Source organism: Pseudophryne corroboree, unplaced genomic scaffold, assembly GCF_028390025.1.
Source record: "Pseudophryne corroboree isolate aPseCor3 unplaced genomic scaffold, aPseCor3.hap2 scaffold_651, whole genome shotgun sequence".
Lineage (NCBI taxonomy): Eukaryota > Metazoa > Chordata > Amphibia > Anura > Myobatrachidae > Pseudophryne > Pseudophryne corroboree.
Genome location: NW_026970240.1, coordinates 194409 through 206243, shown reverse-complemented (window position 1 = coordinate 206243; position 11835 = coordinate 194409). Strand labels below are relative to the sequence as shown.

Here is an 11835-nt window from a genome sequence, read left to right as displayed (position 1 = left end):
TTGTCAATTACCATTTTAATAACAGGGTAAAGAAAATTAAGTGGATTTTTGAAAGAAAACTATACTGTCAATATACTATTAAAACAAATTAAAATGGTAAAAGTTATTGTACTTTAAGTAAAAATAAAAGAGCAAAAATATCAATCCCAGTTTTGATTACTTAAATTAACAAAAAAAATGCATATAGCAAAGGATAGTTTCAATCTGCCTACCTCTGGGTTATGGGTCCAGCATGCTTCCATTGCAGTACTCTGCTGCACATGTAAGTGCAAGAGATCCTGAAGCACTCACTCATCATGGGAAAGTACCAATGTGTTTATTCGTTAGTTGATGGAAGAAACATCTTACAAAAACTCTCCAGATTATTGATTTTTTAATGTTTTTCTAGGAAACGTTCTAGATGTATGCTTATTAGCCTTTGTCAGTAGGCACTTTTTGCAAAGTGTCTCTGTGGCGCAATCGGTTAGTGTGTTCGGCTATTAACCGAAAGGTTGGTGGTTCAATCCCACCCAGGGACCTAATTAAACTTGTGATCAGATTTTGGTGATATTTAAGTAGACAAGTCAAAATTTCAAACCCCCTCTTATGGTGTAGGGTACATGGCCTTCTCTGATGTAATCAGAGTTAGATTTGATTCAGTGATTTTATAAAAAACAGCTAGGAAGCACAATTTAGCAGTGGGTTGCAGAGAAAAAAAATATGCTAGCAAAAAAAATCCAATTGAGTGATTAAACAGCTCTTCATTTTCTGGCTTTATTTTTATGCTAACAAATTTGTTCTCTGAAAAGTGTCCACAAAGCCAAGTCTCTGATTAACACCGTTGTAGGGATGGTTTTTCACCTATTACTAAATTAAACTTGCTTCATTGGAAAGGCAGCAAGATGCATCCTCATTTCAATGTCTACTGAAATAATACAGGTTGACACCAGGAAACATTAACGCCACTGCATCCTTGCTGCTTTCTCATGTGGAAGTCTGTTTAATGTGAAAACAAGGTGATATCTAATTATCACACAGGTAAGGAATTAAGAAAATCTTTATTTAAGGGTGAAGATGTTTCTCACAAAATCGTTGCCCCAATGCATCATTGAAATTCAAGCTGGAAAGATGATTTTAATATATCACTTGTACATTTTGTATTGCTCTTCTGGTGACAATGTAGTTTGTTTTTGTCAATTACCATTTTAATAATAGGGTAAAGAAAATGAAGTGGATTTTTGAAAGAAAACAATACTGTCAATATACTATTAAAACAAATTAAAATGGTAAAAGTTATTGTACTTTAAGTAAAAATAAAAGAGACAAAATATCAATCCCAGTTTTGGATTACTTTAATTAACAAAAAAAAAATGCATATAGCAGAGGATAGTTTCAATCTACCTATCTCTGGGTTATGGGCCCAGCATGCTTCCATTGCAGTACTCTGCTGCACATGTAAGTGCAAGAGATCCTGAAGCACTCACTCATCATGGGAAAGTACCAATGTGTTTCTTCATTGGTTGATGGAAGAAACATCTTACAAAAACTCTCCAGATTATTGACTTTTTAAAGTTTTTCTAGGAAACGTTCTTGATGAATGCTTATTAGCCTTTGTCAGTATGTACTTTTTGCAAAGTGTCTCTGTGGTGCAATTGGTTAGTGTGTAAGGCTATTAACCAAAAGGTTGGTGGTTCAATCCCACCCAGGAACGTAATTGACCTTGTGATCAGATTTTGGTGATATTTAAGTAGACAAGTCAAAATTTCAAACCCCCTCTTATTGTGTAGGGTACCTGGCCTTCTCTGATGTAATCAGAGTTAGATTTGATTCAGTGATTTTATAAAAAACAGCTAGGAAGCACAATTTAGCAGTGGGTTGCAGAGAAAAAAAATATGCTGGCAAAAAAAATCCAATTGAGTGATTAAACAGCTCTTCATTTTCTGGCTTTATTTTTATGCTAACAAATTTGTTCTCTGAAAAGTGTCCACAAAGCCAAGTCTCTGATTAACACCTTTGTAGGGATGGTTTTTCACCTATTACTAAATTAAACTTGCTTCATTGGAAAGGCAGCAAGATGCATCCTCATTTCAATGTCTACTGAAATAATACAAGTTGACACCAGGAAACATTAACGCCACTGCATCCTTGCTGCTTTCTCATGTGGAAGTCTGTTTAATGCGAAAACAAGGTGATATCTAATTAGCACACAGGTAAGGAATTAAGAAAATCTTTATTTAAGGGTGAAGATGTTTCTCACAAAATCGTTGCCCCAATGCATCATTGAAATTCAAGCTGGAAAGATGATTTTAATATATCACTTGTACATTTTGTATTGCTCTTCTGGTGACAATGTAGTTTGTTTTTGTCAATTACCATTTTAATAATAGGGTAAAGAAAATTAAGTGGATTTTTGAAAGAAAACAATACTGTCAATATACTATTAAAACAAATTAAAATGGTAAAAGTTATTGTACTTTAAGTAAAAATAAAAGAGCCAAAATATCAATCCCAGTTTTGGATTACTTTAATTAAAAAAAAAAAGCATACAGCAGAGGATAGTTTCAATCTGCCTACCTCTGGGTTATGAACCCAGCATGCTTCCATTGCTGTACTTTGCTGCACATGTAAGTGCAAGAGATCCTGAAGCACTCACTCATCATGGGAAAGTACCAATGTGTTTCTTCGTTGGTTGATGGAAGAAACATCTTACAAAAACTCTCCAGATTATTGACTTTTTAAAGTTTTTCTAGGAAACGTTTTAGATGAATGCTTATTAGCCTTTGTCAGTATGCACTTTCGCAAAGTGTCTCTGTGGCGCAATCAGTTAGTGTGTACGGCTATTAACTAAAAGGTTGGTGGTTCAATCCCACCCAGGGATGTAATTGATCTTGTTATCAGCTTTTGGTGATCTTTAAGTAGACAAGTCAAAATTTCAAACCCCCTCTTATGGTGTAGGGTACCTGGCCTTCTCTGATGTAATCAGAGTTAGATTTGATTCATTGATTTTATAAAAACAGCGAGGAAGCACAATTTAGCAGTGGTTTGCAGAGAAAAAAAATATGCTGGCAGAAAAATCCAATTGAGTGATTAAACAGCTCTTCATTTTCTGGCTTTATTTTTATGCTAACAAATTTGTTCTCTGAAAAGTGTCCACAAAGCCAAGTCTCTGATTAACACCTTTGTAAGGATGGTTTTTCACCTATTACTAAATTAAACTTGCTTCATTGGAAAGGCAGCAAGATGCATCCTCATTTCAATGTCTACTGAAATAATACAAGTTGACACCAGGAAACATTAACGCCACTGCATCCTTGCTGCTTTCTCATGTGGAAGTCTGTTTAATGCGAAAACAAGGTGATATCTAATTATCACACAGGTAAGGAATTAAGAAAATCTTTATTTAAGGGTGAAGATGTTTCTCACAAAATCGTTGCCCCAATGCATCATTGAAATTCAAGCTGGAAAGATGATTTTAATATATCACTTGTACATTTTGTATTGCTCTTCTGGTGACAATGTAGTTTGTTTTTGTCAATTACCATTTTAATAATAGGGTAAAGAAAATGAAGTGGATTTTTGAAAGAAAACAATACTGTCAATATACTATTAAAACAAATTAAAATGGTAAAAGTTATTGTACTTTAAGTAAAAATAAAAGAGCCAAAATATCAATCCCAGTTTTGGATTACTTTAATTAACAAAAAAAAGCATATAGCAGAGGATAGTTTCAATCTGCCTACCTCTGGGTTATGGGCCCAGCATGCTTCCATTGCTGTACTCTGCTGCACATGTAAGTGCAAGAGATCCTGAAGCACTCACTCATCATGGGAAAGTACCAATGTGTTTCTTCGTTGGTTGATGGAAGAAACATCTTACAAAAACTCTCCAGATTATTAACTTTTTAAAGTTTTTCTAGGAAACGTTTTAGATGAATGCTTATTAGCCCTTGTCAGTATATACTTCTGCAATGTGTCTCTGTGGCGCAATCAGTTAGTGTGTACGGCTATTAACCAAAAGGTTGGTGGTTCAATCCCACCCAGGTACGTAATTGACCTTGTTATCAGATTTTGGTGATCTTTAAGTAGACAAGTCAAAATTTCAAACCCCCTGTTATGGTGTAGGGTACCTGGCCTTCTCTGATGTAATCAGAGTTAGATTTGATTCAGTGATTTATAAAAACATCTAGGAAGCACAATTTAGCAGTGGGTTGTAGAGAAAAAGAAATATGCTGGCAGAAAAATCCAATTGAGTGATTAAACAGCTCTTCATTTTCTGGCTTTATTTTTATGCTAACAAATTTGTTCTCTGAAAAGTGTCCACAAAGCAAAGTCTCTGATTAACACCTTTGTAGGGATGGTTTTTCACCTATTACTAAATTAAACTTGCTTCATTGGAAAGGCAGCAAGATGCATCCTCATTTCAATGTCTACTGAAATAATACAAGTTGACACCAGGAAACATTAACGCCACTGCATCCTTGCTGCTTTCTCATGTGGAAGTCTGTTTAATGTGAAAACAAGGTGATATCTAATTAGCACACAGGTAAGGAATTAAGAAAATCTTTATTTAAGGGTGAAGATGTTTCTCACAAAATCGTTGCCCCAATGCATCATTGAAATTCAAGCTGGAAAGATGATTTTAATATATCACTTGTACATTTTGTATTGCTCTTCTGGTGACAATGTAGTTTGTTTTTGTCAATTACCATTTTAATAATAGGGTAAAGAAAATGAAGTGGATTTTTGAAAGAAAACAATACTGTCAATATACTATTAAAACAAATTAAAATGGTAAAAGTTATTGTACTTTAAGTAAAAATAAAAGAGACAAAATATCAATCCCAGTTTTGGATTACTTTAATTAACAAAAAAAAAAATGCATATAGCAGAGGATAGTTTCAATCTACCTATCTCTGGGTTATGGGCCCAGCATGCTTCCATTGCAGTACTCTGCTGCACATGTAAGTGCAAGAGATCCTGAAGCACTCACTCATCATGGGAAAGTACCAATGTGTTTCTTCATTGGTTGATGGAAGAAACATCTTACAAAAACTCTCCAGATTATTGACTTTTTAAAGTTTTTCTAGGAAACGTTCTTGATGAATGCTTATTAGCCTTTGTCAGTATGTACTTTTTGCAAAGTGTCTCTGTGGTGCAATTGGTTAGTGTGTAAGGCTATTAACCAAAAGGTTGGTGTTTCAATCCCACCCAGGAACGTAATTGACCTTGTGATCAGATTTTGGTGATATTTAAGTAGACAAGTCAAAATTTCAAACCCCCTCTTATTGTGTAGGGTACCTGGCCTTCTCTGATGTAATCAGAGTTAGATTTGATTCAGTGATTTTATAAAAAACAGCTAGGAAGCACAATTTAGCAGTGGGTTGCAGAGAAAAAAAATATGCTGGCAAAAAAAATCCAATTGAGTGATTAAACAGCTCTTCATTTTCTGGCTTTATTTTTATGCTAACAAATTTGTTCTCTGAAAAGTGTCCACAAAGCCAAGTCTCTGATTAACACCTTTGTAGGGATGGTTTTTCACCTATTACTAAATTAAACTTGCTTCATTGGAAAGGCAGCAAGATGCATCCTCATTTCAATGTCTACTGAAATAATACAAGTTGACACCAGGAAACATTAACGCCACTGCATCCTTGCTGCTTTCTCATGTGGAAGTCTGTTTAATGCGAAAACAAGGTGATATCTAATTAGCACACAGGTAAGGAATTAAGAAAATCTTTATTTAAGGGTGAAGATGTTTCTCACAAAATCGTTGCCCCAATGCATCATTGAAATTCAAGCTGGAAAGATGATTTTAATATATCACTTGTACATTTTGTATTGCTCTTCTGGTGACAATGTAGTTTGTTTTTGTCAATTACCATTTTAATAATAGGGTAAAGAAAATTAAGTGGATTTTTGAAAGAAAACAATACTGTCAATATACTATTAAAACAAATTAAAATGGTAAAAGTTATTGTACTTTAAGTAAAAATAAAAGAGCCAAAATATCAATCCCAGTTTTGGATTACTTTAATTAAAAAAAAAAAGCATACAGCAGAGGATAGTTTCAATCTGCCTACCTCTGGGTTATGAACCCAGCATGCTTCCATTGCTGTACTTTGCTGCACATGTAAGTGCAAGAGATCCTGAAGCACTCACTCATCATGGGAAAGTACCAATGTGTTTCTTCGTTGGTTGATGGAAGAAACATCTTACAAAAACTCTCCAGATTATTGACTTTTTAAAGTTTTTCTAGGAAACGTTTTAGATGAATGCTTATTAGCCTTTGTCAGTATGCACTTTCGCAAAGTGTCTCTGTGGCGCAATCAGTTAGTGTGTACGGCTATTAACTAAAAGGTTGGTGGTTCAATCCCACCCAGGGATGTAATTGATCTTGTTATCAGCTTTTGGTGATCTTTAAGTAGACAAGTCAAAATTTCAAACCCCCTCTTATGGTGTAGGGTACCTGGCCTTCTCTGATGTAATCAGAGTTAGATTTGATTCATTGATTTTATAAAAACAGCGAGGAAGCACAATTTAGCAGTGGTTTGCAGAGAAAAAAAATATGCTGGCAGAAAAATCCAATTGAGTGATTAAACAGCTCTTCATTTTCTGGCTTTATTTTTATGCTAACAAATTTGTTCTCTGAAAAGTGTCCACAAAGCCAAGTCTCTGATTAACACCTTTGTAAGGATGGTTTTTCACCTATTACTAAATTAAACTTGCTTCATTGGAAAGGCAGCAAGATGCATCCTCATTTCAATGTCTACTGAAATAATACAAGTTGACACCAGGAAACATTAACGCCACTGCATCCTTGCTGCTTTCTCATGTGGAAGTCTGTTTAATGCGAAAACAAGGTGATATCTAATTATCACACAGGTAAGGAATTAAGAAAATCTTTATTTAAGGGTGAAGATGTTTCTCACAAAATCGTTGCCCCAATGCATCATTGAAATTCAAGCTGGAAAGATGATTTTAATATATCACTTGTACATTTTGTATTGCTCTTCTGGTGACAATGTAGTTTGTTTTTGTCAATTACCATTTTAATAATAGGGTAAAGAAAATGAAGTGGATTTTTGAAAGAAAACAATACTGTCAATATACTATTAAAACAAATTAAAATGGTAAAAGTTATTGTACTTTAAGTAAAAATAAAAGAGCCAAAATATCAATCCCAGTTTTGGATTACTTTAATTAACAAAAAAAAAGCATATAGCAGAGGATAGTTTCAATCTGCCTACCTCTGGGTTATGGGCCCAGCATGCTTCCATCGCTGTACTCTGCTGCACATGTAAGTGCAAGAGATCCTGAAGCACTCACTCATCATGGGAAAGTACCAATGTGTTTCTTCGTTGGTTGATGGAAGAAACATCTTACAAAAACTCTCCAGATTATTAACTTTTTAAAGTTTTTCTAGGAAACGTTTTAGATGAATGCTTATTAGCCCTTGTCAGTATATACTTCTGCAATGTGTCTCTGTGGCGCAATCAGTTAGTGTGTACGGCTATTAACCAAAAGGTTGGTGGTTCAATCCCACCCAGGTACGTAATTGACCTTGTTATCAGATTTTGGTGATCTTTAAGTAGACAAGTCAAAATTTCAAACCCCCTGTTATGGTGTAGGGTACCTGGCCTTCTCTGATGTAATCAGAGTTAGATTTGATTCAGTGATTTATAAAAACATCTAGGAAGCACAATTTAGCAGTGGGTTGTAGAGAAAAAGAAATATGCTGGCAGAAAAATCCAATTGAGTGATTAAACAGCTCTTCATTTTCTGGCTTTATTTTTATGCTAACAAATTTGTTCTCTGAAAAGTGTCCACAAAGCAAAGTCTCTGATTAACACCTTTGTAGGGATGGTTTTTCACCTATTACTAAATTAAACTTGCTTCATTGGAAAGGCAGCAAGATGCATCCTCATTTCAATGTCTACTGAAATAATACAAGTTGACACCAGGAAACATTAACGCCACTGCATCCTTGCTGCTTTCTCATGTGGAAGTCTGTTTAATGTGAAAACAAGGTGATATCTAATTAGCACACAGGTAAGGAATTAAGAAAATCTTTATTTAAGGGTGAAGATGTTTCTCACAAAATCGTTGCCCCAATGCATCATTGAAATTCAAGCTGGAAAGATGATTTTAATATATCACTTGTACATTTTGTATTGCTCTTCTGGTGACAATGTAGTTTGTTTTTGTCAATTACCATTTTAATAATAGGGTAAAGAAAATGAAGTGGATTTTTGAAAGAAAACAAAACTGTCAATATACTATTAAAACAAATTAAAATGGTAAAAGTTATTGTACTTTAAGTAAAAATAAAAGAGCCAAAATATCAATCCCAGTTTTGGAATACTTTAATTAACAAACAAAAAAATGCATATAGCAGAGGATAGTTTCAATCTGCCTACCTCTGGGTTATGGGCCCAGCATGCTTCCATTGCTGTACTCTGCTGCACATGTAAGTGCAAGAGATCCTGAAGCACTCACTCATCATGGGAAAGTACCAATGTGTTTCTTCGTTGGTTGATAGAAGAAACATCTTACAAAAACTCTCCAGATTATTGACTTTATTAAGTTTTTCTAGGAAACGTTTTAGATGAATGCTTATTAGCCTTTGTCAGTATGTACTTTTGCAAAGTGTCTCTGTGGCGCAATCAGTTAGTGTGTATGGCTATTAACCAAAAGGTTGGTGGTTCAATCCCACCCAGGGACGTAATTGACCTTGTTATCAGATTTTGGTGATATTTAAGTAGACAAGTCAAAATTTCAAACCCCCTCTTATTGTGTAGGGTACCTGGCCTTCTCTGATGTAATCAGAGTTAGATTTGATTCAGTGATTTTATAAAAACATCTAGGAAGCACAATTTAGCAGTGGGTTGCAGAGAAAAAGAAATATGCTTGCAAAAAAATCAAATTGCTTGATTTAACAGCTCTTAATTTTCTTGCTTTATTTTTATGCTAACAAATTTGTTCTCTGAAAAGTGTCCACAAAGCCAAGTCTCTGATTAACACCTTTGTAGGGATGGTTTTTCACCTATTACTAAATTAAACTTGCTTCATTGGAAAGGCAGCAAGATGCATCCTCATTTCAATGTCTACTGAAATAATACAGGTTGACACCAGGAAACATTAACGCCACTGCATCCTTGCTGCTTTCTCATGTGGAAGTCTGTTTAATGTGAAAACAAGGTGATATCTAATTAGCACACAGGTAAGGAATTACGAAAATCTTTATTTAAGGGTGAAGATGTTTCTCACAAAATTGTTGCCCCAATGCATCATTGAAATTCAAGCTGGAAAGATGATTTTAATATATCACTTGTACATTTTGTATTGCTCTTCTGGTGACAATGTAGTTTTTTTTGTCAATTACCATTTTAATAACAGGGTAAAGAAAATTAAGTGGATTTTTGAAAGAAAACTATACTGTCAATATACTATTAAAACAAATTAAAATGGTAAAAGTTATTGTACTTTAAGTAAAAATAAAAGAGCAAAAATATCAATCCCAGTTTTGATTACTTAAATTAACAAAAAAAATGCATATAGCAAAGGATAGTTTCAATCTGCCTACCTCTGGGTTATGGGTCCAGCATGCTTCCATTGCAGTACTCTGCTGCACATGTAAGTGCAAGAGATCCTGAAGCACTCACTCATCATGGGAAAGTACCAATGTGTTTATTCGTTAGTTGATGGAAGAAACATCTTACAAAAACTCTCCAGATTATTGACTTTTTTAATGTTTTTCTAGGAAACGTTCTAGATGTATGCTTATTAGCCTTTGTCAGTAGGCACTTTTTGCAAAGTGTCTCTGTGGCGCAATCGGTTAGTGTGTTCGGCTATTAACCGAAAGGTTGGTGGTTCAATCCCACCCAGGGACCTAATTAAACTTCTGATCAGATTTTGGTGATATTTAAGTAGACAAGTCAAAATTTCAAACCCCCTCTTATGGTGTAGGGTACATGGCCTTCTCTGATGTAATCAGAGTTAGATTTGATTCAGTGATTTTATAAAAAACAGCTAGGAAGCACAATTTAGCAGTGGGTTGCAGAGAAAAAAAATATGCTGGCAAAAAAAATCCAACTGAGTGATTAAGCAGCTCTTCATTTTCTGGCTTTATTTTTATGCTAACAAATTTGTTCTCTGAAAAGTGTCCACAAAGCCAAGTCTCTGATTAACACCGTTGTAGGGATGGTTTTTCACCTATTACTAAATTAAACTTGCTTCATTGGAAAGGCAGCAAGATGCATCCTCATTTCAATGTCTACTGAAATAATACAGGTTGACACCAGGAAACATTAACGCCACTGCATCCTTGCTGCTTTCTCATGTGGAAGTCTGTTTAATGTGAAAACAAGGTGATATCTAATTATCACACAGGTAAGGAATTAAGAAAATCTTTATTTAAGGGTGAAGATGTTTCTCCCAAAATCGTTGCCCCAATGCATCATTGAAATTCAAGCTGGAAAGATGATTTTAATATATCACTTGTACATTTTGTATTGCTCTTCTGGTGACAATGTAGTTTGTTTTTGTCAATTACCATTTTAATAATAGGGTAAAGAAAATGAAGTGGATTTTTGAAAGAAAACAATACTGTCAATATACTATTAAAACAAATTAAAATGGTAAAAGTTATTGTACTTTTAGTAAAAATAAAAGAGACAAAATATCAATCCCAGTTTTGGATTACTTTAATTAACAAAAAAAAATGCATATAGCAGAGGATAGTTTCAATCTACCTATCTCTGGGTTATGGGTCCAGCATGCTTCCATTGCAGTACTCTGCTGCACATGTAAGTGCAAGAGATCCTGAAGCACTCACTCATCATGGGAAAGTACCAATGTGTTTCTTCATTGGTTGATGGAAGAAACATCTTACAAAAACTCTCCAGATTATTGACTTTTTAAAGTTTTTCTAGGAAACGTTCTTGATGAATGCTTATTAGCCTTTGTCAGTATGGACTTTTTGCAAAGTGTCTCTGTGGTGCAATTGGTTAGTGTGTAAGGCTATTAACCAAAAGGTTGGTGGTTCAATCCCACCCAGGAATGTAATTGACCTTGTGATCAGATTTTGGTGATATTTAAGTAGACAAGTCAAAATTTCAAACCCCCTCTTATTGTGTAGGGTACCTGGCCTTCTCTGATGTAATCAGAGTTAGATTTGATTCAGTGATTTTATAAAAAACAGCTAGGAAGCACAATTTAGCAGTGGGTTGCAGAGAAAAAAAATATGCTGGCAAAAAAAATCCAATTGAGTGATTAAACAGCTCTTCATTTTCTGGCTTTATTTTTATGCTAACAAATTTGTTCTCTGAAAAGTGTCCACAAAGCCAAGTCTCTGATTAACACCTTTGTAGGGATGGTTTTTCACCTATTACTAAATTTAACTTGCTTCATTGGAAAGGCAGCAAGATGCATCCTCATTTCAATGTCTACTGAAATAATACAAGTTGACACCAGGAAACATTAACGCCACTGCATCCTTGCTGCTTTCTCATGTGGAAGTCTGTTTAATGCGAAAACAAGGTGATATCTAATTAGCACACAGGTAAGGAATTAAGAAAATCTTTATTTAAGGGTGAAGATGTTTCTCACAAAATCGTTGCCCCAATGCATCATTGAAATTCAAGCTGGAAAGATGATTTTAATATATCACTTGTACATTTTGTATTGCTCTTCTGGTGACAATGTAGTTTGTTTTTGTCAATTACCATTTTAATAATAGGGTAAAGAAAATTAAGTGGATTTTTGAAAGAAAACAATACTGTCAATATACTATTAAAACAAATTAAAATGGTAAAAGTTATTGTACTTTAAGTAAAAATAAAAGAGCCAAAATATCAAT

At 34.4% G+C, this 11835-nt stretch overlaps 2 non-coding genes across 2 annotated transcripts; both read left to right on the top strand.

Annotated features, from left to right (window-relative positions):
- The first annotated feature begins 444 nt into the window (after window positions 1-444).
- On the top strand, window positions 445-518 carry TRNAN-AUU (transfer RNA asparagine (anticodon AUU)). The gene has a single exon. It is a non-coding gene; the product is annotated as a tRNA-Asn (tRNA).
- Window positions 519-9794: 9276 nt separating this feature from the next.
- On the top strand, window positions 9795-9868 carry TRNAN-AUU (transfer RNA asparagine (anticodon AUU)). Its single transcript has one exon. It is a non-coding gene; the product is annotated as a tRNA-Asn (tRNA).
- Window positions 9869-11835: the final 1967 nt, after the last annotated feature.